This window comes from Varroa destructor, unplaced genomic scaffold (assembly GCF_002443255.2).
Source record: "Varroa destructor unplaced genomic scaffold, Vdes_3.0 BEIS01000005.1, whole genome shotgun sequence".
NCBI lineage: Eukaryota > Metazoa > Arthropoda > Arachnida > Mesostigmata > Varroidae > Varroa > Varroa destructor.
This window is the reverse complement of record NW_019211458.1, coordinates 22,718,189-22,744,590: the sequence shown is the minus strand read 5'-3', so window position 1 is coordinate 22,744,590 and position 26,402 is coordinate 22,718,189. Positions and strand designations below refer to the sequence as shown.

At 44.0% G+C, this 26,402-nt stretch overlaps 1 protein-coding gene and 2 long non-coding RNA genes across 4 annotated transcripts in view; 1 reads left to right on the top strand and 2 right to left on the bottom strand.

Annotated features, from left to right (window-relative positions):
- The window catches only part of LOC111250702 (zwei Ig domain protein zig-8-like), a 318,518-nt gene that overhangs the window by 201,677 nt on the left and 90,439 nt on the right, over nucleotides 1-26,402 (bottom strand). The window lies entirely within an intron of this gene.
- LOC147755436 (uncharacterized) lies at nucleotides 4,278-26,402 on the bottom strand. Its single transcript, XR_015329058.1, has 2 exons — nucleotides 24,510-26,402; nucleotides 4,278-8,070 (listed from the first exon to the last, which is right to left on the bottom strand). It is a non-coding gene; the product is annotated as an uncharacterized LOC147755436 (long non-coding RNA).
- The window catches only part of LOC147755435 (uncharacterized), a 30,899-nt gene continuing 26,994 nt past the window's right edge, over nucleotides 22,498-26,402 (top strand). For both annotated transcript variants that reach the window (XR_015329053.1, XR_015329054.1), the window contains exon 1: nucleotides 22,498-22,630. This is a non-coding gene — a long non-coding RNA (uncharacterized LOC147755435). The remainder of the gene's footprint in view (nucleotides 22,631-26,402) is intronic.

Below are 26,402 nucleotides of genomic sequence, written 5' to 3'. Positions count from 1 at the left end.
GTCTTGGAAATAACCTAGTCTGTGGAAAATTTCCACTGCGCCACACGAGCATTTCAGCGCGGCACCATTTTTTTGCTAAAATGTCACAATACGTAGAGCTACCTAAAAAATATCTATACGAAGTGGAACTATCCTTAGCGCTTACCTCTTCTGCACATGACTATCTTTGTACCTCTCTGTTCGCAAATTTGCTATCGTGCTTACTTAATACACTACCATTTCATCATGCCCTTCTTATCTGCCTCAGTCCAAAGCGGATCTTATGGATGCAGTTGTCCTACAGATTATATGTGTTCCCGCTCTGTCAGGCTAACTATGACGTTCCTATGGCCGGATCCCAAAAGCCACTGCTTTGCCTTCTTCTGCAATGTAATGCACTCGGAAATGAGCGTACCGCAGATACCGATACACCGTTATAGTACAGGTGGCTGCACGGAAAAAGGGATGACCAAGATGGCTAATTGAGGCTAGCAAATGTCTCAGAGTTTGATAAGCCTAAATAACCAGGCGGCCTAACCAGCTGCCAGGCCGCAAGTGCATAAACATCAGTAGTATGCTACCAAAAAAACATTGCTGTGAAAATAAGCCAAGAGATCAACTATAATACATAGAACCAGAAATCAGACTGTGATCACTAGAAACAGGACTTTTCTTTTAAGGGACAGACATAATCGTCCAAAGGACAATCAGTCAAATACGTCAGTTCGGTTAAATACTGAAAGATTTAACAGATTAGATGGCACACATTGGCCGGTCTATTTGTTGCAACAGTTTAAGAGGGGTGCTAACTAAATAAACTTACATTATAACGAGACTATCGTTGTTGCCGTATTCATAGTAAGAATCGAAACAAAAAAGAAGTTTAATGCGAATGAAAAACACTATTCCGTGGGGACTTTGATATTTCCTAGTGGAGTCCTGTGTGACCTAGGATTGTAAAGAGGAAACGTAGCTGCTCTTGTATTTTCAGACTCGGCTAGCGGTTGAAGCTACGAGCAAAAGCGAGACGTGAGCAAGCCGGCTGTATGGCGTTTTTCAATATATTTATCTTTATAATCACCGTCAATCAAACTTCCGTTGCTCAGCTTCTTGTACCAATTAATCATAAAAGAAAAGGGAAAGCGCAAGCGTGATACCAGAGTGGCACCGCCGAATCGTCTGATAACAATAGGGTAGTTATTGCCGTTTAGTGACGTAGTAGGACGTCCGGGGGGCGAACTGCCTCAGCTCTTATCTAGACCTTAGAATCTGGAATCGAAGCAGTATGTCTTGAGAAAGGTTTCCGTCCATAAATTCTCTTTATTTTTACTAAGATTACTACTAAGACTACTAATTACTAAGATTTTTTACCTAAAGTAGTGCGTACACAGAAATCTGCGTTTGTAATTACTTGTCCAAATTTCGTAAACATGGACAGTTTCTATCAATGAACTGTCAACGATAATCTTATGCAGTCGGATTTAAAAGACTTCATGCAGCAGTCGATGCTTCCCATTATTGAACTCTATACTGTGAATGATACTAGGGACGTAAGAAAAAAGAAATAGTTTTCCTATTAATATCTAAGTTACTGTTTAATAACGCCCAACCAATAGAAACCAGGTTCGTCAAGTGAAGAACGGTATTTATATATCTGCTGCCATTCTTGGATGGTGGCAAGTTATAATTCACAGTTGTAACCCAAAAAAAAACACCGTATGAATTATTGCACCATCTGGCACTGCCTCGTTCTACTACAAAGTGAGTATGCTGATGAAATAGTTATATGTTATATGTATATAGGAAATAGTTATCTCGTATAAAAACTACTTCGTCTGCATATATATGTATATACTCTATACGGGAGTGCAATCAACCGCTGGGTCTAGCGGCAATATTTTATGTGTCAACAATTGACAAATGTCGAACATTGTTCAATGTCAAATATATTGAACAGGTTTATTTATCAATGTCCACTGTCAGTGTTTCTAGCTAGTATATAACTAATACGAAGAAGGTAATCTGGGCGATTAGTATCAAAGGATAAAATGTTAAGCTCGTTCCATCTTAGAGCCTTCCAATAATAAGTTCCCCAAAGACAAGCTATGTTTCGGTCAACTGGAATGGATATTAAATTAGTTGATCTTATGTTCTTAAGCAGCATCTATTTTTACCAAAGGGGTTCTAGTAAAAAAAAAATGTCTATATATAATATAAATTAACTTCAGCTGAGATGCTTAAGAGCTTATCAAAGTATGCTCGGCTCGGCTAGAGTAACCTTAAGTGGAAAAATATTATATCGGCGATAGCGGGAGGCTGCATTAAACAAATATGGATCTGCACTCCAACATATAGTCGCACATTTTTGATAGAACATCATCGCCGTCACCGGCGGGATGTACCTCATTGTTTTGCACCGTTCCTTGTCATTTGGTTTAGTGTATGCTCAAAAGCAAACAGGCGATAATATGAGAGATAGGAAAATATGTCATTTCCTGATTTACTTCGATGGTAATGTATTTAGGCAACGTTGTATATAAAAAAAAAAGTGTGTTTTCCCCCCTCCTCTCATTCTCTTTTTAGGCTCACAGCAGTCTTATCCACATTGATTCCATTTATAGCAGTGATTTCGTAGTAGTCTGTGCTTCCATTGAACAGAACAAATGCGGGAGGTGCGTTCCGTCGGCATTTTCCGTTCAAAAAAGATTTGGAAAAAAGTGTTCGCACGAAGTCAAACCAGCTTGAGTAAAATAGGCGATTTTACAAGGAGCAACCGCTGTGGTACACAGGTCTGCTGCAATGCTTATCGCAAGAACTTCCCGCATAGCCTTGCGCCAACCCATCAGAGTTCGTTCGTAGCTGCTCGTTCTGCTGCACAAGCCGTTCAGCCAGGCGAAGCGAAGCGCAGAAATGGTATTCGCATTCCTTTTTAGGCCATCGCCTGCTATTGGCAGCCACTTCGGCATTCGCAACTTCACACGGCAGCTTTCTTATGGCACGACATTACTCAGTGTCGCGCTTCATCGTCCTCTGATTGACGGCCACGGAACGGCGAGCCTCGTCCTCGTTGCAGGGGAATCGTGTTTTGCTATGACCGATCGTGGATCGATTGAGAAGAACATCACCCAACGGTGACATGGCAGCTGTACGCAGGCACAGCGAGCTTACAAAGCTTCTACTCAACGTAGCTCGACCGATGGCGGCTGCCTGCACGAAGATTACAATGTTCCACGTCGCAAAAGTTGATAGAAGGGGTATCTGTGTCCATTCTCCATTTGTTCTCTTTGGTTAGCAGACACAGCAGCAGGAGGTTACAGGCACCATCCATAGGTTCTGGGTAACTGGAATGAACTTTTTCAATATTTAATGCGAACCGTAGCCTGAGTTAACGGACAGGGTGGGTAAAACAGACAATCAAATAAGGAGGCAAACGTTGAAGGGTTACGCTAAAACTGTGGAAGATAATCTTAAAGGAGCACGTGACGCCATATTATTGAACGCTTTATTATTGTTATTTTTGGCCATCATGTGTTAACACGTCTGTTCGAGCCGATAGTTGAGAGAGCAAAGACAAAATAGTTTCGTAGTGTATTCGTCAGGCTTTGTTTGATAAATTTGTATAGAACATGTTGGGTTCGTTGATCCCAGATAATGATTATCTTTCTGTAACTACAAAATTGCTTAAGGGGTGATGCTATCCACATAGCATGACTAACGGTGTTTGGTGCAAACTTGTCTACCGGGTTTACAAACTGTCGAACCACAAGTGTTATATATTATATCTAGTACCAGGGTAATCTCCGGTACGCGATTAATGTTACTTACGTCGTCTTATAGAGATGCATTGCGTCGAAATTATACCAAGTTTTTCGTTGGAAAATTAATAACGGGATGTGGAGGGCTTATACGGAGTCGAGAGAAAGCACGTTTTGTTCCTTAGCGGTGGCCTTCCCCGACCGCTTGTTTCAGGTAGTCTGATTCGCGACGACAAAGTCTCGCGGATCGATGTGGCGACTTTAGGGTAAACGGGTTAAAATAAAATGGCCGCCTGCCAAGTTTGTTCGCTGGCTGATTCGCCAGAAGCTGAGCAAACACGCTCCGTGGTGTGGGAGCGACCTTGGATACTTTTACGTAGACCCAACCGTCTTAAAAGTTTGCTTACAAGATGAGCGAAACAAATAGCTGCCATGATACCGTCTTATCCTTTTGCACAGAAAACAGTTTCTATATATAGATATATTTCGTAATAAAGGCCTGCATTAAATTTCTATACTCTATATAATGAAAATATGTGTATATATCACAGTCAAAAGATCCAAAACAAATATCCACTTCTCATTTATTATAATACATTCTTTAAGTGATTTAACCATAAAACGAAGAGCCTCGTAGGAACTAAATACTTGTATTCTTAAATTGGTACCTAGCAATAGAAAAGCTGTTACCGTTGACCTGGCCATTAATGCATTAGTCCAAAAAAATATACCTAAAAAATATTTTCAATATTGATACATCTCATAGCGATTCTATAAGGGATTGCTATTTTGGCCAGTCTCTGTATAGTGTTCGTATATATATGTCGTTTAAGGCAGCAGTTACGTTACCTGTTGGTAAATAGACTATCTAATAAAAAAAATTCTTTGCTACATAATAACCAGCCATAGAAATATAAACGACCCTCTAAGATGATCAGCCGTCTGTTTGCGGTTAACTATATTTTGTGGTGTTCGCTGAAACTTGTTTTCTACCGAAATTTGTAGCTATTTTACAGTTTTGCTGTTACTCATTAAGTAATCTAGAGGCAAGGCGAAGCTAGGGAAGAACGCAAGCCCTGTAGAGCAGTGACCAAAAACATAAGCGTCACGAATGTACGGAAGACCACTGCAAAGACCAAGTTGTTCGTAGCTTTCTAGAGGCCGAGAGGACCCCAGAAGGGGATCCCTTTCGCTGTTTGTGGATTCCCAAAGGTCCACTGCAGCGAAAGAATTGCCGCTGCTACACCGATAAGATACCTTCAAGGTCTCCTGCAGCTTTTAGCACCTTTAGTAGCAAAGCAGCCAGCAAGCTCTCATCACGACGAGCGCGGAGGAGAGGAAAAAAGATAGGAAAAAGCGCACAACCGCAAGAGAAGTAACAGTGGTAGCGCGTTGCTTCGAAAAACGGCAATGGCGTCAATGACGCCAACAGCATTGGAGAAAAGTCGCAGCAAAGTAAAAGTTATCGCACTTCCGACAAGCTTGTTGCCTCCTTCCTACTGATGGACGCGCTGAAGCGATTCCTAGGTCCCTGGAGAATAAGGCCCGGACGCCCTCTTTGGGCACAGAGTAGCGAACTACATCACCACAGAGTGGCCGGCAGCGGCAACTGAAACAGGAACCGATGGCAATGGCGTGCGTAGTCGCAGCAGCCGAACGCCCCATCCTCGTTTTAGAGGCCCAAGCCCATTGCCAGTAATCTCCACTTCCACGGACAAAACTAAGTGGCTCCACCGCAGCGCTACTGATGCTGAACACAACGTTACTGACTGGCCGCAGTATCAGCGCCCAGCAGGCGGTTCATTTAGCAAAACGAAGTTTCATTTTGGCGAAAAAGAACTGACAGCTCTGGAAGCGGCAAAGAGCGAACGGTAAGCAGAGGCGGCCAGATTCTTCACCCAAGTACATCCAGCCAATAAATAAATATAGAGACAATTAGCCATACTTAATGTAGGGTCTGCATTAAGGAACGTTACTCTGTTCTAATCCAATATGTAGGCAACGCAACACGGAAGTTGAACCTGCCCATCGCCTCATACAATAAAGAGCAACATGCCGACTATTAAGTGAAGCAAACCAGAGCTGAAACCGATTGGTCCCAAACGGAAAACGAAAAATGCTCAAATGACCTTCAACACGCATGCTCAAAATGTATTTTACAGATTTTAAAGTAAGAGTTTTCCATAAACATAATAGATTTCGTCCGGTCTGTTGTCTTCCGTTCTAGGAGCGGCTACTCTCATCCAACTAACAATTTCGGTGCCAATGATCTTCTTGAATAGTTGTGTATAGACACACTTCTCATTTTTGCCCTCGATCGCCCGCGCGGGCTTTCCATTGTCCAGGGTCACAGATGGCGCTTGCTTGCTCGAGCAAGCTTCCATTTCGGCAATCCGGTGCAGGACATTGCGGGTACCAGACACTGTTCAATATTCGTCTCTCCTGAACTAGACCAAGTACACTAATGCTCTTGACACTATTAGTCGCGGTTCGAGTGGTGGTAGTCACACTAATAGTGGGCAACGAATTTCTCTTGGGTGCCGAGTTTTTCTCTCGAACACACGGGCAAAAGTAACGGATAACGGAATCGACCGAGCTGCATCTCGCCATAGATGAAGAGAAAATGAGCTCGCTATATTATGTTGTATTATATAACCGTCGGCGCTTTTCTGTGTGTCACATACAAAAAAAGACACTCGTAATGAACGATCCGCATAGAGGATATTCAAGCAAAATGAGCTTTTAGTTGTATAAGTACCAGTCTTTGTATTCTCACATTGATAAGAAACGACATCGTCGCCCAAATGGCCATTGCGCATTTCCTTGAATGCGTTGCCATAATAACCAGTAAAAAACAAACAAAAGCATGCCGTGCTTCCCAAATTTTCAGCTTCGGCAAAGAATCTCCAAGTAGCATTGTCAGTCCGTTTCATCGGTCTAATAGAAAAAAACTAAATCCAGTAAGACCCACTCCAACTACTACTCGTCGGACAGGTCCTTCAGGTTATACCGAAGAGATGATACCGAGGACTTACCCGTACGAAGAAAAGAGCATACTTGAAAGGTGTATTTGGTCTTAGGTTTAAAAACTTGTTTGCAAACTAAATAATATTAAATGCACTCCTTCCAAACTACTTTGTAGAAAAGTCTCTACATTCAATCAGCAACTCTGAACGTCGAATTCGACACCGCGCTTATATGGGATAGTTCATTTGTTGTCTCAAGAGTACGCCGTTAACATGTGATTGAATAAGTGATTGATTTGTTGCAATATCGTCCTACCACTATATACATATCTTAGGCACGTCCTTGCCACTGCTGCGGCGCCTGGACCGTCATCGCTAATTCAATTTCGAGAACTATTTCAGTTCCAGCAACCAACCAGCCTGGAGTTGTCTACACGCGCCAGATAGACGGATTATCAAGTGGACAGCACGAAAAGGGAAAGCCGAGGACCCCGCTCCAGTTCAACCCAGCTACGCTTGACAAAGATTTATAGCATGACCCGTGCTGCTGCAATAGGCCCTAAGCCTTCTTACCCATGCTGTTTTTTTACCACAACCTTCTCCACAGTTTCGTTTCTTTCAGCACTGCGATCATCAGCACCAAGTAGCTAACTAAGTGCTACGACTTTCGAAATTCGTCAGTTTCTTATGTCTCCCATCATAACGACCCCCCTGACACCAGACGCTGCATTTCTACTATCATTGTACAAGTACCTCCTATTTTTCTGACTCCCTTCACCCAGCTGCTAGCCTAATGTTTGCTGCCCATAGAGACTTCGTAGTGACCCTGTATTGGAACTATACGAGAACTGGATAGGTTCCACTGGTCGCTCTAAGAAGGCTTGGGGACCTTAAGATCCAGACCGGTCATACGTTTGTCTTGCTTCGACAAAGGCGACGGATTGCCTCGTCTGTTCAAAGCAGCCTGGATTGCCTTCGGTGGTCCTCCGCCATCTAACACTTTACCATCATTAACGGGCTTACATTATGATTATCAAAAACCAATCAAATTGAAGCTCGTTAGCTGATTATTATTCTGGGGAGTATTTGCCCTGCCTATTGTGCCGCGGTAAAGAAAGTGCTACAAAATACTGTAATAACAGTGCATGATGAAAATACTCAAGAATTCTACACTCAATAGCACGTCGTACATTTAGATAAAGTTAATTTTTGATCGAACATCGATTGGTATACGTCGCCTCCTCCACTGATGAAGAACGAATGAAGAGACCGATCTTACCAGGTCTTGCTTATTTTGAACCGGAGTTACAAGTTAGCGATGATCAAAAATATTTGTGGAGTAGGCTGACACGTCGGAAGCACTCGCTTACCTGAAAACCGTAACAGAAAATAGAAAAACGAGAGTTAGCTTTGGGATAGCATTGCTTGTAAATCCCAAACAAAGTTATAGTTAGATTAAAGCATAAATTTTTATACTTTCATTTGCGTATAACATCACAGGAGCTTTCCGGCATCTTTTGCCTACCTATTTACCTAAATGTGGAATTACTGTTTCTGCTGTTTTCTCTTTAGACAACCCTTACGTTATAGAGACATAGTGGACGCCAATACTTAAGCTCGAAACGAGCAGATGTGTTGCAATGGGAAACAGTCGGTGAAAAGATGATCGTCTGCTTCGTAGACGTGACAATTTTGTATTACTATTTCCAGCCATTTTCGCCATATAACGACACGATTACGAGCAAAACAGACAAGAAAACGATGGCTGACATATGGCGCACATCTTCTATAAAATTTGTGCGGCCTGACTGCCGTATTAGACAGCCGTTTTGGACCATACACTACCCACGCCAACATAGCACATTGCCATCCGCGTTGTTGCAACAGCTTCACAAAGCCAACACATATGTGTTAACATTTGTATTTCTAAACCGGAACACAATCCACATAACAAGGCCATATGTATGTTATACTGGGAGTGTAGTCACTTAAATGATGCGATTCTACAATAGAAAAAAAACCTTATTTAATGATCTCGTTAGAGACACACACCTGGCGGCTGCCAAACCGCTGAAGAAAGGTGATAGATAACGACACAAGACACGGTCGAAATGATGATCGTTTAAGTAGCTTATAGTAATTGTTTGTTCTATATAAATAGATAAGGTTATGGCCTTGTACCTCGTGTCAGTAGTAAGACTTTTGAACAATGATAAGTTTTGAAGCGAAGTATATTGCTACCGTTTGCTACTGTATGCTCATTAGTGCAGACTACGCAAAAAAACACTCACTTACAAAACAATTTAATTAGCCCAATAGTTTTTTTGCATAAAGGATGTTGAGGTTGGTATATTACAGTTGCACAGTGGTTCCGACTCGTAGTTACTGTGAAGAAAAAAAGAGCTCGGAAACCTCATTTCCGTCTAGGCGAATAACGTGCTAAATCAGTAATTATATATTGTATGCCGAATGTACAGCTAAGCCTAGGTTACCAAAACAATACCTGAATGCAATTACACGTTTTCATAGCAACAATTATTTCTTCGAGATAGCGTCAAGTTTTCTAGACCCAGCCCTAAGTAGCCGGGGATTCTTTGATACAATAATATACATAAGAATTAACGTTTCCGTTAATTCGATAATTTGTTCCGAAAGTAAGTTCCGATAATTTGTTGATGTTACAAAGTTTTTATAATTCACAGCGTAAAGATATGCTATAATCGAGACATTATTAGCACTTGGATTTGGCTAATCCATCATAAAGCAATAACGATTTTCGACGGTGCCAGTTTATCAAAGCTTTTCCATGGGGGCCTTGACGTCTCGATAAAAAGGAAAAGTCAGGGTCATTAGGCTACGTTAGATAGAAAAAAATAGGTTGTGTGACACCTACGAGAGATTACCAACGAAACTATTCTCGCTTTCGCTTTCATTACTTCCGATTTAACCAAGAGACGTTCTTTCTCGCTAATTTTACTGTTGTAGTTCTTCGCTCAGCCACTTGTCGGTGTGCCTTTGAAACTAGTTGGCTAGGCCAGAACTGTTTGTCTATATCTTAAACACATATGCTCGAGTTCATCACGCCCATCCCAGAGAGAAATGACAGCATTCGTCGATTAAGATTAATAAGACCAGTGCCCTTTGTTGCCGCTTCACCTCAGGATTAGATTTGTCTTGCGGACAAAATCTACTTATACTATTGTTGTTCCTATTATACAGACGAATCAGGGCGGTCAATGGTTACTTTGCCTTATATATAGCGGTGTCCGACCACGGGATAGCACATTGACGCACGTCAGGCCTTTCCAATAGTGGACAAAATTCAGAGTACGGCTATTTACTGCCGTCTTAAGCCCAGCATTTTTTAGTAAATAATATCACGGTGCCATCCGTAGTTCTCTCTTGTTCCCGGTTTATCGATGTGTTGCGCAGAGACACTATCCGATTCTTTTCCTCTGTTCTCGCAATCGCGAATGCATGCTGCTTATGGTAGCCAATGACATAGTGGTTCTCGTGGTTAACGAAACCGCGGTGTATAGGGAAAACTCGATTGGGTTTCGTGCGTATTAGGGTTCGGTGCACCTTCAATGGAAACTAGACTTCAGTTGCTGAAAGGCCGCATCCTGTCGGTTACTTCCTTATCAACTCAGTCAACTCTGTATACAGACGAGTGCATTTTTTCCTGAGAAAGAGAAGAACAACGAAATGGCGAGGTGGACCAGAACATAGTGCTTCTGGACCGCCTGCGTGACCTCCGAAGCCTTCCAGATCCGCAGGCTGGACTAAGATGTCGGCGGATAGAAGAAGCGCCTTGGTATCATGGACCTCACTGTAACTAGCAACCGGCTATGTAGTCATGGGAGATCTCTCCCACTGGCTTACCAAGGCTAGACCAGGCCAGCGTAGTTCATGGTAGTCGCAATTCGTTTCTAGCAGCCCTATGTCGGTAGTATAAATGTTCCTCTTACGGACATGCAGAAGAGGCATTTCTGGCAAAGGCAATAGCAGAGCCATCGCACAACACTTCTAGCCATATTCCCTGCAGCGGAGCCACCCTGCAGCCGTGCAGTTTTGGCTTGATCGCACAATTGGTGGACCAAGGATACACCGTATATATATGAAGTCTACGTACATATATGTACTGTATATGCGGGCTTGCTTTTATGCGCAGCTACACACGAATTATTTCGATAAAGGTAGTTGAAGGGGAACATGAAATGCAGAAATGCGTGCATTAACACTTGAAAAACGTGTCTTTCTGTAGAATAAGGGGTTACAGGGAGGGTGCCGACTTGAAGTTCTAGTGGGCAGCGCTGAATAAATCGTCATGAGAAGTCATGAACCCCGCTGAGCTCCTCGTATAAGTACAGCTTGCTTGTCCACTTAGTGTTGGTCAACTGGTTAGCTTCTTAAGCTCACTTACCTATTAGATTAATGATATGTAGATTTTTTTTCCATCGTCCTCCACGGATTGCGGCCGAATTGGGGCGGTTGCAGTCGGTAGCGAAATATTCATTTCGCCTCAAAAACAATTTAGTGATTGGCGGGCATCTACGCTCACATAAGAAGGGCTGCACCACGTTGAACACTGCAGGGCCCTCCGTTCTTTTTGGCTTTACGAATGGGTAATGTGCATAGCTCACTCCTTCCTGTTCATACAGCAAAATAGATGAACGAGCGACCTGACCTTACGCTGTTAGTTCGCCGTCTGTCAAGTGTCGCGACATTGCTGTTAAGGCTGCCCAGCTCGTTTGGGCTTTGTCGCTTCGAAGAAAAAGTCTTTCTTTGACCCTACCACGAGAATCTTTATCATCGCCAGGTCCGCAAATCGCTGCCAAACGACCGGCAAAATTCTAATCTAGAAAAATATGCCGGCAACCAACCATGCCAGGGTGAACCCGACTGGCGCAGGGCGCAGTCAAAACAATAGGTTAGAACTTTAGCGCACCGCTCTATGGGGCACATCTCTGGTCACGTTTATCTCTTACTGAATACGTACACCTCATCATAATTTGCAATAATCATGACAACAAACACAGTAAACATACATGCATTCGCAAGCATGCACTATTTATTTATTACACATATTTATTCGAACACATACATATGATACATTACGCGTTAACGACACACAAAATCTCGAGAAAAACATATGTATATATTTGTACAGTGCAATAAACGCATGGAGTCATTTAGCGAAGAGTTTGGCCGCTCGGAGCGTAGTAGTAGTCGGCTTCGAAGTGGGCCAAGGTCAAACGTGCTTGACCTCTCTCAACTTGTACATTAATTATTGTTGAGAGTTAATAAAGGGCAATTGCCGGCCGACCGGTTGGTTCGTTGTATTGGGCAACATAAGACGAACGTGGTGTCGCTACGGCTTCCATATTGTCCGGTACTTATTCAGTGAAAAGGTGTATTGTGGTCCTGGTCGTTGAACCTATTGCATTCTTATTGGCAGGTTCGGCCTTTAGGAGACCTCAGTCTCAAACGGAGTTTCGAGACTACGTAGACGGATGAAGTGCCTCGGAATGTTATAACTGGCAAGTTTAATGGGTCGATGAACAACTTTTCGTCGGCCTAAGCTGACGTTCACTTCGCAAATAACTCAATCAGCTCCTTGACTGCGACTTCATAATAGCCTAACAATGACTATGTAGCGCTGTGTCACGCAGTATTTTAAATATATCGTCGGTTGATAGCCCGAGCTGTGGGTCAAGATCTTCAAATGATTTGAAAACATTCTTCAGAAAACTTTGCTATCACTGTTATCCATACTTTATCCACAGTCTATATTATATAATACGGTGGTTTCATAACTCTTAACGGCACTAGTTTTCTTCCTACCGTGATCACGTATCAGGTATGGCTGCAACAGAAATACATCATACCTTAGCCTACACTACATAATAACTTTTCAATACATGAAGTTTTTCAACAAATAAAAACTTACGTGTTTTTTTTACTTATATACTTAATGGCATGTCAAAGCCAGTGATCAAATGAACGTTTTTCATGTGGCAGCTTTCCTGGGATTAGGAACCTGGTTGACGCAGCCAGATGCTGTCAAACACGCGTAACGTATGTACTATATCCAGCAATAAGCAGTTATAAGTGGAATAAGGTACATGGCACTAGACTGTGTTGTTCTGTGATCCTGGCAGTGCTGTTGTCTAACCAAAATTTTTCATGTTCTTATGGTTAACTCTCTCAAAAACTAATGCCGCGAGCAGGTTTAAGAGCCTTGAAACTGCAGCAGTGGACCATCTGCAAGACGCACCTGCTCAAATAGAACGTATCCGATAAGCCACACATAGGTGGCCTCATGAGGTTGGTTTCAGTCAATACAACAATCGATACCTTGGGAGCTTATGCTGAACGAGGACGGAGGCTTTAAAGAGTTAGTGGGAGGAGTAAACATTATTGACTAGGTTCAAACCTAACCTATAGATTCTGAGTGTCTAGCAAACTACAAAGCTAGACAACGAAGTAAACTTCAACCTGCGGTTGCATCAAATAACGTACGAAACTGTGTGCTATATTCTCCTATATAGTAGCGCTTAATCCTGAATTTGTTTCTGTGCTAAATCGATGACGCGACTATGTATGATGCTGATGGACTGCGGTATTCAGTTACCCATTCAACGGTTCTTCTTATATCTGGCAGTACAAAAGCAGACATTATGAAGATATATATTGCTACCAGTAATCTCCGTTTTGTCTACCTAGATCTCTAACTATGTGGGTCACTAAAGAGCAGGAAATTTGACCAATTTACTTTCTAGCCATTTGCTTTTCTTCCAAGTCAAAACAGAACCAGCAAGGCTAACACGTTCTGTTTCTTGGCCCTTCATTTGCTATGTGGCAAGCTCAGTGTATTGCCATCATCATCATATCGTTACCACCACCGTCGTCATCTGCCTTCGTTTGAATCTTTCCCCAGAGTTGATGTCTATTTCAGTGTGTGTGTATTATGTCGGAAGGACGAATACGGCGGCTTCCGTTCGCTTTGTGTCTGTCTCTCATTTACTCTGCCGCTCGAAATAAACGAGCCGACCCTGTGTCGGTTGGGTCGAATCAGCATACATGAAACTGAACGTCGGAGAGGAAAGAAAAGAAAAGGAGACCAACGATAAAAGAAAGAGATGGAACGAAGAAATAGAAAGCGTGCGAAGGAAAAAAGGTCATCTTGTCGTTGACGTCGTGCTTCATTTCTTAGCTATGTTTTAAAAAGAACGATGGTGTCATTATCGACATCGTTCGACAGCCCATCCCAGGCCACCCCAACCCAGACCAACAGCCTTTTCGGCCCTCAACGACGAAGAAAAGAGCTTTTACCGCCAGTGTACCAACCACTTGGCCAGCAGGTCGGTCCGGCTACCGTCTTCCTCCTAACCTCTGAACTCCCTATGTCCGAGTTAGTTCTTTGGCCGTCAGAGCTCATTCACGCTACTGCTTTTACTATTGGGACCCCCACACTCGTACAGGTGCGGCAACTGACAGAACAAGACCGAGCACCCTGTAGGGGTGGCGGCGGCGATGACGGTAGCTGTGGTAGCAGCAGCAGCATCAGCAACTGCACCAAGGAAGAACTGCTTACACCTCGCTGAGAGCTTTAAAGTGACCTCTACCCCAGTTACCCTAAATAGTCTTTGCCTCAAAAATCCCTATCACGTTCCAATCCCACACTGCACCCCTAGCGGTTCCTTGTACCACCCGATTGTTAGGTGGTTTTCCTTCAGGTTCTGCGGCTGGTGCCTCTTTTTACTAGTTGTGGTGCTGGTCCAACCGTTCGTCCATGGTCTGCTATCCACCTGCTGCCTGCACTCGAAGTAATGTGTTCTCGGTCGCTACCATCTCAACGAGCGAAGAGCTGGTCCTCGGCAGGCGCGGCTACCGTCGACGCCCTCGTCACCGTCACCACCACCACGTCTGTTCTTTTCTTTATCTCAACTCGTCGAAGCAGAGCGTGCCCCCTATGTTGTCCCAGATACTCATAACCCTCCTGGTCGGGCTCGCTTCTAACCCTCTATTTGGAGCAGGCGTACAGTACAGACTTTGCAGAATCTATTGGACTGCGGAGAAGGGGTCTCAAAGTGGGTTGTTATGTGAGTGCATGAAGACAAGAGAGGAGAAACCAGTGATGGTGGTAGCAAGGATGGAGCTTGGCCTTATACGACCGGTACCATTACAAAACCAGAAGCGCCCAGCAACTCAATGGGTGCGTGTCGAGTTGCACTCAAGCGTTGTGTATAATAAAGGATGATACTGACAACTTGGCCGATGCTTTGGTTCTTATGGAAGATGCATTAAGGGTATGAACGGTTTACGGGAAGTATCAGAATAAGACTAAGAACAACGTACTCATTTCTTTAATGTATTTTTTTTGTTTATGTATTGCTCAACGATGGGTGTTGCGTATGCATTTGTTGTACGTAATCATTACTTGTATTATATTTTTTATTATGTTGATTTCTCATGTAGGTTGAGTGACCTTCACTTAGTGACTTAGGAGGCCCATCGCATTTTTAATCTAAATAGAAAATATTTTGCCGAACAGCTTCAATAGGTAAAGCACTAGATAAATTCTCGTGTACAACAATGAACCTACCAAATAAAATTTGTTATCATTGCAGAAGTGATTTTCACCTTTCAGTTTGGCGATGCCACTCTGTTAGTTTTCACTAAATAACAAAAAGATATACCTATGCATATCTTCTCATATATATTCTCAATGACGACATATTATAGTTGTTATTACCCTACTAGTACCGTTAACTGGTCGTTCAGTGTTATAAATGCATTTTCCTTCTCAGCGCTTTTACGTGTTGAGCTTTTCTATTCCTTAAAAGGACTATTCACTATTCTTGCAGTGCGGTTTACGTGCCATTCGTCTTTCACATGGCATCATACAGCAGCAGTGTACGCTACATATACCCTCGTGCAGCTGCCATGCAGGACGTCGTGCGTAAGTGAATGAATAAGTCTTACTGCTTGCAACCAGTTGTTGTTGACAGACAGAGATCGAAAGATGAACGAGCCGTAACGGTACGATAGGGCAGGATGGCTAGTTGTTTTCCTGTTTAAGCTCGACCAGCTTAAATCGAATGCCTACCAATCGTCCGCCAATTTGCTCGACAATACCTTGAAAGCCTATTGGCTCCCGTAGTAATGTTGATGGTAGCAATAGATATCATGGTTGCACCCGTGCTCGTAGCAAGGTGCGTCTCGGATCTATCTGCAAAGCTATAAAGCTGACGGCCCAATGAATACATTCCGCTGACCCCAACGGCCAGTGGCGTCCAACCAGCGAACAAAGCGCGGCCACAACATCTGCTCGCTGCATTGCTATGAGGGCAACGATCACGGCAACGGGTCAGAACTTCCACAACAAGGAAGAGAAATCGATATCGACGCCAACCGCCCCCATTACCGACGTTCATTCGAGGGCGTCTGCCCGCCTGCGTTCGCCTTAGCCCCTCGTGCCTTTTCCATGCTATTTACGTGCGGTTGGCTTCGCATCTCGCAGTCTGACTGTCGACAGCATGGGCGCAAGCGTCTCATTCTAAAGGACAGGATTTGGGGCGTATCTGGCCGAATCCGTGCTCATGTTCCCCTTTGTTTTATTGCTGACGCCACTGCTAGAAGCATTGACACTGATGCTGGCTTCGTCGCGTTGTGATGATGAAGCCGCGTGCGGAACACAGACAGCATTAGCCTTCGTTAGTAGCTCTGCGGCTATTGCTGCTGTTGTTTCGAATGCAGCTATCAGCAGGGGTGTCACCGGAAGCCATCAAGAGCGATTTCCGGCTCTAGTAGAAATGGAGCTGGCTGGCAGCACGGTTCGTGCTCCACACGGTACTGCAGAAAATGCCTTGAGTGAATGCCACTACAAGAGTGCTACCCCACTCATCGCCTGCTCTGCCGTATTCCGTACCATCCAATTCGTTGGAGTGTGGAGGCACGTCGGTTGGCAGCCTTAAGCGAAATGACAGCGGAAGAGGGACGCATAGCTTCAGTACAGGAGAGATGGTGATGATGGTGATAAAATGGGGATCCTTCTTAATGTCCTGCGCGCAATTTGGTCTCTATTTTTCGTTCCTCATATGTACAAGCATTATTGGCATATGTTCATAAGCAACATCATTTTACCATTACATTATCAAAATACCTACCAATTCATCGACAGAGACTATTGTGCCTTCTTTTCAGGTGCGTTGACAACTACTTAGCTCATGACCAGCCTGGTCATGTCCTCAAAATTTGCCCTTCAAAGCCTATTTGTCGGCTGTTCAGCCGACCGTATAAACAGTCTTCGCACTAGTTTGTATTGTGCGCAGGGCTGCAACTGGTACACTCGGCTTATCATTTAACCAGGTTCTTATCCTCTATGTATACACACGTAACGGCATTGGAGTAATTCTAGTAGGGCTTAGTTACGTAGTGCAATACCAGAAACAGGCGGCTAGCTTCTGCCTTGCAGTTCAAACATCCCCATCTCTACACAAGCATTGTGCGGCGGCAAACTGGGTCAAGCAATGGCTGACAAAGGTTTTCGAAATGCATCTACTGGCCAGTGTATCAGTTAGGCGTTCGGTCAATATGGACTGTTTAATACCATTACAAATTAGCCACCTCCCTTTTAATCATACATCAACGGGTTGCGTTAGCGGATTGCTGCGTAATAACCATAGGCTGTATTCCCTTGGGGAAAACACAAAGTAGAGAAAAAAAATCTCGAGTAAATGGGCCTGCAATGAAAATGGGAACCAGAAACCCGGAGACTTTCGATATACAGTTGGTTTAAACCGTTCCTTCGTCTACTGCCCACGACTGTGGATAGTGATGAACTATGCGACTGTTGCTACTACCGTTTAAGCTGAAACAGGGACGCGAGACAGAGGCGAGAGGTAGAAACGAGATTCGCACCCCCTGACAGTGCCCTTGCTGCCATTAATGGGTTGGTTGAAAGCATTCTTATGTATGCAGTAATTCTAATCGGATAAGCGATAACGCAAGCAACGCATTCGCCGACGATCGAATATACAGCCGTTGATCATTTCAGTTGAAGGGAGATAAAGAAATCTGATGCCAACCGTTGCAGCGGTCATGGTCAACGCAATGACAAATGATCATCACTCCGGCCCGCACAGCCGCGCGACTAACAAGCCAGCCAGCGTTGAATAAGCGATAAGAAAAAGGGCAAAAGCGAAACGAAGGCGCATAAAATGAAGGCGGAAATCTGTATGATTACGCCTTCAATATAAAGGTAATCATCATCGACGAAATCAACATCACTGAGACGTCATCATACCTTTGCCTCGTATAAATTACGTGGATCTTCGTCTACCGTTTACTTAGTTATGGGGTATCTCTTCTCTCTGGCAGCTTCTACCAACTTTTTTCCTTCTTTTTCTATTTCGTATGCGTTCCGTTCCATATTCGTTCCGTTCTCCTTCTTAATATTCGTCTTGTCGTTATCGGGACCACATTTCTACTGCTGGGGACGGAGACGCCATCACTCAGCCTCCTCATATAACGTATCCACTCTGCCTAGTTTGGAGATGGCCAATACTACACAGTGTATAACCGTCTCAGCCCTCCCAGCCCTTATTCAAAGGTTCGTTCATCTGACGTGTGCGCTGTATATAATCAGGTTACTGATTTTTGTCGAAATGAGCAAACGAGGCATGACAGTGTTGTAAAAACATGCGGAGTACCCAGCAACTGCCCAACCAGTCAGCGCTCATATAGAGCGTAACTGTTAGTATATAGCAGATGTTAGGGACACCCTGAGCATAGAAAAAAACGAGGCCAGGGAAAGTATTAAAAATCCGTGCGGTTGACGTACTTCTAATCATTGGCATGTCAATAGACGTAGCGAATGAGAGATAGCGATTGTTGTCCTTTCTGTCGCTAGTCCTCATCGGCGCTGCCATCTAACTCAATCAGGATCGCTGTTTATTTGTTTATAGCGGAACATTCCGCTCTTTTTGGGTGTGTTCATCGGTAGTCGATATGTCCAGGAAAAGCTCGGATAACGTCGCTGATTGCTTATTTTCTATGGACAATGTCTGCGCGATGTTTGGCTGCCACCGCGCAACGTCACTGCAAACGAGGTGTCGTCTTCATCGTTTGTATTACTGCGTATGTATACATGCCATAGACTAAGTTTGTGGAATCAACGCATGACAAACGCACGAACGAACAAGTTTACTAGCCTTTTCTCGTTTGAAGGAGCGCAGAAATAATGGAAATAGAAATAAGCCAGATTCCCAGATCTTCATGCTTATCCACTTCTCGGAAGCCGGCGCCGACGATATTCTGCACAGTGGTTAGCCAAAGGAAAACACAACAAAGACCCCAGTACAAAGAAGCTTCGGAGGCTGGGAATATCTGAATGGAAACAGTGGATATGCAATCGGTGCATGCACACCCAATGAAAATTTGCGTCACAGTCGTCAGGCACTGCAAGCGATTGGGCCTCAACGCGGGACCGAGCTAGCAGAAAGGACCCGTTCAGGACACCACAGACGTCAATAATCGTTTTTTTGTTCGTTCAACAGCTAGGCGCATTCTTTTTCTACAAGCTTTGAAAATGCAACGCCGGAGTACACTAAGACCTGCGCTATCAACCTTGGAGCTTCTCTCGTTGCTAGCATGAAAGATTACTTGCCCATTGTTGAGGTGATTTCGAAGGCTGACAGAAACGCTACCAATGAAATTCCCCCTCATATCCAGCGTAGGCTATCTTTGCGATACCAACGACAACGAGACATGGTGATAATAGAGAGAAACGCGTTACCAGAAATTCTAAGTTCGGTCTGACGGTGATTTCGATTTTCACAGATACGCGAAGCGCTCACCCCTTTCATAGGTGTTGGCAGGAGACAATCCATCCGAAATCCGTACCCCTGCAAACTCAATAAAATAATATAGCGAGGAGGCAAAAAGATGTACATTTTTTTATTAAAATGTCTTTCGCTTCCTTCAACACTGTTACTGTACATTCAGCCCTGTACATTGTGATGATGCAAAAATGCTAAGCACTGACGTTTTGAAAGTCGGCAGGACAAGAGAGTACACTGATAAAATCCGCAATTTTGCAGGCGTTTAGTGTTCACAGCACAGCAGAACGCTGTGCTCCAACTCACTAGCGTTGAACAGTGACTCGTTGCTGCTCTGGAATTCATTACAAAATAGACGTAATTAATTGAAAACACACCACGCAAACAGAAACCTGATAAAGAAAGATAGAGAAAATTAGAGAGAGTGGTGCTCTCTTTTCCTCTCTCTCTCACTTCCTTAAAGGCGGCAGCGGCACCGGAACCCGTGTTGTTTAATTCGATAGCAATAATCGCAACCGTGGCGAGCCCGCCGACTCCACGAGCTCCCGCCTGTGTGGTAATCATGCAACACTGCGTAGAGGATAATTAGTGGCAAAGCAGCCGGGAAGCCAACGCCCCATCCCTCTTTTCGGCCCCAACGAGGTCCTGCAGAACCGCCATCTGAGGGAAAATTGTCGTCCCTTCCTCGGCGAAGAAAATTAGGACACTCTGCTCGAACGGGTCACGAGCAGCCAAAACTCCTCAATCAGTGCCTGCCTGGTTGAACTATTATATAAACATTTACACGGAACAAATCGGTGAGCTATTGATAAATATGTGAGAACGCATGAACGAAACTATTAACCATTACGTAAGATGTGTTTGTAACATGTAATATACGCTTAGAGTTCTCATGTTGTAGGTGTAGCGGGAGCGGCATTTTAGGATACCTATCGTACTTATTGCCGCACAGTTTTCAGAAATTTACATCACTTATAATAGAAGTTGACACTAATATAGGTTCACGGTAGGCCTCTAAAATCGCATAAGTTGTGAATACATGCATGTAACAGAATGTGGTGCCGCGATTTTAGATTTAGTCAAGAAAATCTGAGCGAGCGACTGGCAAGTTTCAGTTCATTATATATCTTTCTCTGAACTAATTCGAACCTAAGTACGTAGGTAATCAGCTGACACTTATTGTACGTTCGAGTTAGACTTTTAACCCTGATTGCTACTAGGCCACATAAGATTTACAACAGGTAAGATGTGACTGGTTAAAGTATAGGTGACGATGCCAATAATAATCACGATGACATCTCTATGTAACTTTAACACGGAGGCTCAACATACCGTATTTTCGTTGTCGTTTCAATATTATCGTTGTACTTCACATCTGTATAAATGACAACAACTCAAAAATGAAACGAACTTGTAGTTTTTTCTGCTGACATTTCATTTGGGTTAACAAGGAATCTGTCTGCACTACCGCGCTCTCAGACATCTATGTAGGTATCTTCAACATCGTCCCGCCCAGCCAGGAAAATGACGAATGAATCCAACTGTTTGCCGTCAATGCATGATTACATTGTATTGGCTCTTTGTGCTAGCCTGGACGTAGTCAGCTTTCTTTTTATCTGCCCGAATATGGGCGATAGGTTAGAAGACGCTGATATCTGCAAAAGCCGACTTCTTAGCCATACCGCCACGAACTTACGGACTGACTCTCGACATCCTATTGTTAGGTATCTAGTAAGAAACCATTCATACGGACTATAACTAGATCAAGAGTTTTTTTTTTGACAACCAGATCCTTACTTTAAGTGAATGTGGTTGGCGAAGGATGAAGTGGCTGTCTAAGTGAAATCCATTAGGGACGTCTGGTTGGACCGACGGCCCTTTTGCCTGATACAGCTTAGAGAGAAGCAGGCCTTTTTGTCTCCGTTTTCCAACCAAGGTCTCTATCATTCTCTGGCAGAAATTCGGAAGGAAAAACCCATAAAGGCAGTAGGCTGAGTGAGTCACACCGACGCACAAAAACTCGCTACAGGACAAACGTCTCGGTGAGTGAATTAACGGCGGTAAGGGATGAAGGATGAACAATTCTACCGAGTGCGACTCTTACTGCTGGCGTAAAGGCACAATGGCGTACTATAAGAAACTATATCATACGAATTGTTCCGATGCTTTGAGAGATTTCGTGACCTCACAAAATAAATGAAGTTTAGTCAGAATTCATTTAGCAGAACGCAACTGGCTGGCACGTATTCAGTAAATCCAGTAGGTACAAGAAGATATACAGTTGAATTGTTGATCGTTGTCACAACCACAGCATTAGCATTGGGCATCTTTCTTCGTAGATTGACAGAGATACAATAGGTATATTGTCTATGTTACAAATAGCGCCTTCATTCTCATAGGTCGACGCATCTATCATTTAGTAAGATGTCTTCGTTGGGTAGGTGTGCGATAGATTTGCTCAAAGCGTACGTAATAAGTACTCATACGTCAATCGAGATTGGCAAAGTTCATGTGGCGCAATATTAAGGATATGATTACATATTGTAGAATTCTTTGGGGGTGTTATGATTGTATTGAGCGCACGGATTCATTCGTATTGGCGTTCGGATTAGTGGAGAGCTGGATTGTGAAGCGAAGTTTAGCTCGATATAGCATCGTTGCCTATTGACAGTCACACACGAGAGTCGCTCACCTCATATCGTACTCATTAGTTAATACGAAATCAAGAGCGTTTATAAAATTTATCGCTACGAAATTCTCTTGCTTTGTGTCGATCACTGTTGCCCTTTACGAGGGGCTAAAAACACTTCAATACTCATTTGAGCAATTTTCGCAACTGAGGCAAACGCTGCTAAAGGGTTTACGAAAAAACAATCTAATATATCCAAGTCTTACGCCCCTTGTTGGTCTTCAACGCTCAGGCAGGCCACGTTACTATACAGACATTCCGACTTGTGACTCGTTTTCATCAGGCGAGGTCATCAAAGGCTTGGAAATAAGCCATCAAAATGGTCAGTGCGCTTTCACTTACAGACAACGTCAGCGTATGTAAAGCCCTGTCTCATTGGGCGGCGGACACGCAAAGGTAAGTTCTTCTCAACCATTAGCGACTAATGTTTGCATTCTGTAAAATAATACATAAAAACGCAAGCCGACCTACAGTCTTGAAATTGTAAAATCAATATCCGAATGTTTTTGGTGTTGCTAATGCTTTTACATAATAGCAGTTATAGATGAGGGGTAGTAATCGTAAAACCTGTGTGCGCTTTGTTAGTACTTTCTTCAGCAACGATCCTCACGAAGAGTCGTATAGATAGATCGTATAGAGTCCTGTAGATATGCAGACCGATGTATGTCAAGAACCCAGTAGGACTCCTCGACTGGGCTAGTTCTCGGCGTAGGTGACAGATTTAACCTCGACTGCAGCAGACAGCGTCGAGCAACGCTTTAATAATCCGACACCCTGGCTGTTAATGTCAGTAACTCTTCTGTAAGCCTTAATTTTCCAGGTGTCCTTTCGCTACAGACTTATTACCCTTGCCATTTCAAATTTCCACGGATCTAAACAGAGCTGCTTAGGACTTTCTCATGTCGGCTAGACGCTGTCGGACACCCTCTGCTGTCTCAATCTCCTTGAAAACATTCCTTTGCCTATCGAAAAAGTAAGTGGTACGGTGCGAATAAACTCAATGGACAGTCCAATATATAGATGGCAGTACGTGCACATTATGTATGGCGTGCTGGGTGGTCAGCTACTTATGCCATCTCAGCCTGTTGTTCAGCTCCAGCGGCTTTGCTGTTGCAGCTCTGCCACCCTCTTGGTTATACAGGTGAGCAGCTGATATGTAGCACACATACAACCGCTGAATCTCGCTACTGAACGGCCGAAAGCTTACTTGCTGGATTGCAACTGTCGGTGAGTTAAGGGTAGTCATAGAAAAATTCGGATACGCTTAGCCTATGGCCACCTCTAGAGCTAACTACGTTGCCATTGACATTACCCTCTCGTTCGTACGAGCCATGCAGCTTCGTGTGACCATCATGGGCAGTCATAGCACAGCCGCTCGTTTGGTCCCAGCATCAGACAGCTTGGCCAGTCTCCTGTTGCAGCAAGTGCGGCCGCAGAGGGAGTGTTCATTAATAAGACGTTTTTGGCCCGCGACGGCGCAAGCTTTCTGCTGGATCATGCCTTTCCGCGAGCCTTTGCCTCTGCTTCTATATTGCGCCGCCTAATACGTTGCCACTACAGCCGCGGAAGCTTCATTTGCGATGGCTTCTTCCGACAGTGGTAGGATTTCTCGTATCTTCATCGTATTATCTATCTGCCTGCTAGCGCAAAGTCGCTGTAAAATCACTTGCAAGGGTTTGAAAGCAACACGACGTCTAGACAGAACCGAGGCGTTCCGCAAGCGCGCGCAGCTCTCTGCTATATACTATTGATGCAAGTGAACGCAGGGTTACTCGTACATATATAAGCATTGTGCCACCGTCTTCCCCAGTCGCATTGCTTTCGCTTCTGTATAGGGAATGTTTTTTTTTCACAGTTCTCCCGGTTTCGTATGATTAGCACAGATAATGTTGAAGGTTAACATTCACTTGAACTACGTATAACGAATCAAAACCGTTGTGAGTTGAAATTCAAATGTTTAAGGTGTTAACATCATACATCTACGGGTTTGCGTGATAAGAAGTCCATAGCAGTAAGCCTGCTGATATCTGTTCGTCCCTATGTTATAAGCATCTATATTTTTCGTTTACTTCTTAATGTACAAAGTAGCGAACTAGTCGGCTGACGCCAATGGTGGTTACGTTCATGCTTGTGTCGAGGAACGTTAACAATAAGCAGTCGGTGATGTACAAATCGGTGCCTCTGATTCTTTCTACTGTTGACATGTCCGCTTTTTACTTCGGTAGAGGCCTCCGGTTTTCGTCCAGACTTTGGTTCGTTGTTCTTTTATACTTACAAGAGTTCCCTTCGTGCCCGCGGCAGTAGCACGCATTTCCAGTTACCTTCGAACAGTTAGTAACAGAAGCACCAGCAGTAGGCCCAGCTCCTCGCGTAGAACCTCGTTAGGCTTTCCAGTGATTGAACCTCCTCACCAGCTAGTTTTGTACAACAACGGGCTTTATACAGAAGAATCATGTGCAGGTAGAGAAGTGCACGTACCCCATGAATGGGCCAGTTTAAGCGGGTCTTGGTCCGTTTCTACGAGGCACGAATACTCCTGGCACTCGTATATTTTTTTTTCGCGATAATCATCTCAAGGGTTGTTCACTTGTGCCTACAAAGTGTTGGTATATGAATAACTTAATAAAATTGGACCAGCCACCAGCATGAAACCTAGACTCCATTTACTCGTCTGTCTCGCTCTCCTTTCCACCACATCGTCCAGCTTCGGCCTTCATGCACCGTGGCTACTGCTACACACTTTTCAGTAATCGGATTTTATTTGCCGGTTCCAGTAGGGTGATGTTAGCGCTTTAGTTGCCGTCCTCGTTGTGTCCGGTTCCATTGACCAAGATCAAGGTACGGCCCTTTGGGCAACATGTCCTAGCCTATGGCGTATGACTTCGGGATCACAGGCTATTGTTTGCGATGAAGCGATGGTCTGGTCAAAATGCCGGACGGAGGATTTAGCTACCGAACAGCGGGAAAGACTAAGGAATAGCTACGTTTCGCTCAGGAGCTACGTTGTAGCAGCCTTCCAGGCGGGGCCAGCCGAATAGATTAGCGTTAACGCTAACGAAGCTGCTCCTTGCAGGTACCGGACGTAGCAGCCTAACTGAATTGATTGATGCTAGGTAAACGTCTATAACTTAGCCACACATCTATGGAAAGTATGCCCTAACCAGTGTTATGGTATTTGTATGTTGGCCACAGACACTGGTCAATGAGAGGTCACCCCTACAGCACATGCTTCAGTCAGAAGGAGCTCAACCTTATCGAACTCCGTGCTTGTAATGAAGATCATTATATTGTACACAACAGACCGGCAACCGAACGTAGCAAGCTTGGGCAAACATACGCTGCTTTGTAAACTGTACATCTTCGCTAGGTTGTGAATTGCTGATGATTAGGTCCGGGCTGGGCACCTTGGGAGCATGCAGTGTAGGCATCCAGACACAAAACGTTGGTACCTTAAAGATGCTGTATGTTTGAAATCACGATACACAGACAAAATGCTTAAAACAAATGATAGGCGTTTCGTGTATGATCCATGTGTAGCTCCATGGGAGATAACTATATCTATGTACTGATATGTCAGCAGAGTTCAAGCAACTTGAGATGTTCCAGCAACAAAACATCTTTTTTCAAAACGCCCCCGCACGAGCCAAGTGGAAATAGCAGAATCGCTTAATCATCTCAATGCTGGATAGACGGCTTTAGATTCGGCTGGCTATTAGCAGATAAAAGTCTTTGACGCAATAACCACATGTGCTTCTCGTTCATAAACAGTAATCTCCTGCGCCTCCTGCTTTTATCTCTGTAGTGAGAAGGCTTACCCCCCCCCCCCTCCCCAGTGAATTAATCTGGCTGCGCAAAGGAGCACGAGTCTCATAGCTTTCCATGAGAACGTTAATCAGAGCCTTGCCCCTCTTAACAGATTTACTATTAAGTGAACAAGTGCATGGAAGTAACGACTCAGGTGCATCGTCAGCGCGGTCTTTTCAGCTTTAAAGAGCAGCTTCGTACGAAGGTTGCGTTTGTATATTAAGCACTACGAGATACACTCATATAGCATATAGCAAACCGGTATTTTAGCTCAGTTATATCCTGCAAAGTGCTCACAGCATCAACCGGATGTTCATTATAGTTGCACGAAGCCTCGCAGTCAGCCGCCATCAACTTGACTCAG